The sequence below is a fragment of the Babylonia areolata genome, chromosome 29 (assembly GCF_041734735.1).
Source record: "Babylonia areolata isolate BAREFJ2019XMU chromosome 29, ASM4173473v1, whole genome shotgun sequence".
Lineage (NCBI taxonomy): Eukaryota > Metazoa > Mollusca > Gastropoda > Neogastropoda > Buccinidae > Babylonia > Babylonia areolata.
Window position 1 is genome coordinate 1,466,100 of NC_134904.1, and position 2,958 is coordinate 1,469,057.

Genomic DNA, 2,958 nt, shown 5'->3' on the forward strand with positions numbered 1-2,958 from the left:
GGGGGCCCAGAGGAGGAGGAGGAGGGATGGAGTTGAACATTACTTCCTCCGAACAATGTTAAGCGTCAGTCAAAGACGAGAACGGTCTCGATCGTTTTCAACGGAAGGACCCAGATACTGACCAAGAAGAGCTCCTCAGCCCACAAACCACCCTCTTCCATGCACTGGTCCCACTAGTTATCTTCCTTCCCTTTTGAACAGTCTGTGGCACTGTTGTCCACGTTTCTTCCCCTGTGCCCTTCCCTTTTGAACAGTCTGTGGCACTGTTGTCCACGTTTCTTGCCCTGTGCCCTTCCCTTTTGAACAGTCTGTGGCACTGTTGTCCACGTTTCTTCCCCTGTGCTCTTCCCTTTTGAACAGTCTGTGGCACCGTTGTCCACGTTTCTTGCCCTGTGCCCTTCCCTTTTGAACAGTCTGTGGCACTGTTGTCCACGTTTCTTGCCCTGTGCCCTTCCCTTTTGAACAGTCTGTGGCACTGTTGTCCACTTCCCCTGTGCTCTTCCCTTTTGAACAGTCTGTGGCACTGTTGTCCACGTTTCTTGCCCTGTGCCCTTCCCTTTTGAACAGTCTGTGGCACTGTTCACGTTTCTTCCCCTGTGCTCTTCCCTTTTGAACAGTCTGTGGCACTGTTGTCCACGTTTCTTCCCTGCCCTGTGCTCTTCCCTTTTGAACAGTCTGTGGCACTGTTGTCCACGTTTCTTCCCTGCCCTGTGCTCTTCCCTTTTGAACAGTCTGTGGCACTGTTGTCCACGTTTCTTCTCTCTCTGAGCTCTGTCATGGAGGAGGCAGACGCAGTTTGAGGCTGTCTGATATTTTCGACAAATTGTGCAGTTTCCAGGCGATGTGAAGTTGTGATATTCTGCAAGGAGCTGTATGAAGGTGTGGTAAACTGAATGGCACTTTCAGAATTGGTTGAACATTGTTGGATTTTGTGCTGATTGCAAAAATATTTTCAATACACAATTAAGAAGAATTGGATGTTCAACTGTGTTCATATTTCAAACTGGACAATCGAGAGGAGTACAGCACGTGAATTTGTCACAAGGTCCGTTCTCCTCTCCCTACCCTTCCTCAACATGACAACTGCACGTGAACATAACTCCACTGAATTGTGATGCTGCCAATGTGACTTCATTGAGAATGGCACTGTCAACACAAGCGCAAGCGTGAGTGTGCATTTTATGTTTGCAATGAGTCAGCATTTAAGCTTTACCAACAATGACAGATCAACATATTGAAAGTGATTACCAACAGGCACATGACGTTGATCAACCTACCTGTGGTAAAAGAAACTTGTGCACACTGCAGATGCCATACAAAAACGCTTTTGGTGTGGGGAGCAAGAGTTGACAACATGTCGTAATATTCTATTGTATCGCTACACTGCCATTACAGAAAGTAGTGTAACACTTCACGTGTCTGATTATGATCTAAATAATCAAATCTTATCATTCCCTGTGTTACAATGGCTTACAGATCCTCCTTCCGAACTTGCCAAAACTACCATGCGCATATTCTGGAAAACGACAAAGAGGGTTACCCTCACCCTTTACTTCAAGTCTGCACAGAACTCGGGTACTCTTCTCTGTCAGGGGAGAGACTGCTACTACTGGGACATTGAAGAGTGTGAGAAACTGAAATTCTTAGTTTCATCGTTTATGAGTGATAAGAATATGCACAGTTTGACAACATCACTTCTTCACGTCCCTCTCAACTTCATCAAGCCTCTTGGTTCCCTGTCTTTGGGAACTCATGCCATGCACTTTCACTCTGAGCCAACCACTGTGTCACAAAGAGACGCATCACCTGGTTCCAGAGGACAGTCACCCGCTGAAAGCACAGGAACGTCACCTGCTACAGGTACACCTGTAATGACCCCCACCAGTGAATGTCCCTCTGTGCTGACTTGTGAGTACACTCCGACACACGTTGTGCTGCATCGCTACAGGTACACCTGTAATGACCCCCACCAGTGAATGTCCCTCTGTGCTGACTTGTGAGTACACTCCGACACACGTTGTGCTGCATCGCTACAGGTACACTTGTAATGACCCCACCAGTGAATGTCCCTCTGTGTTGACTTGTGAGTACACTCCGACACAAGTTGTACTGCATCCGCCCACCCCTTCAGCAAGAGTGCCCCCATCCCCGTCACGGACAAAGCTGTCATCACCCAAGGCAACTCCTTCAGGAACAAAGGCTAAGAAACTTCGTCGACGCACACTTTGCGTCAGTCAGAAGAAAAACAGAAACTCCCTGTTTCAGATCAGTTCATATAGAATGCAACTTGAGGAACTCAAAGAAACTGTCGACAATCTTACTACTTCACAGCAAGAAATGAAAGAGTCTTTTGTGTCACAGACTGAAGACGCCAAGACAGCAACAAAAAATAAAATAAAAACTCTAATAAAAATCCAGCTTAGTTCAATTGACTCAAGCATTGAAAATCTTGAACAAAAACTGAAAGAACTAAGAACATCCATGGACTTATTTGCCAAAGACAATCACTCTAAAAACTCAGATGGGAAATATCCGCTCAGAATTAAAGAACATCAAACTGAAATCACCAGCAGTCGATGCCAGCACACAGTACGACAACATAGAAGCAGTCAAAGAGAGGAGAAAGACTATCGCTCTGACGGTAACCTCATCTGAATGCGGTGATCCGGCCTCAACAACAACAGACCTTCAGAGTCTGGCAGTTCAACCTGTCAGCGCTGTTGTCACCCCCAGCAACAAAGGAGGAGAAACACACGATCAGAAAAGTGGTCCCAAGACTGTGGAAAATTGTGGTCTTTCTGTTTTCACCTTCAAGTCCTCAACCACAGATGGCCAGTCGGACGATTCCAGTACGACCCCCCTGAAGACAAGCGACCCCAGATCAGCGTCTTCTGACCTGGTGCCCCATGCTGCTCCATGTGACAACACCACAGAGGACTCTCCATCGGACCACCCCAC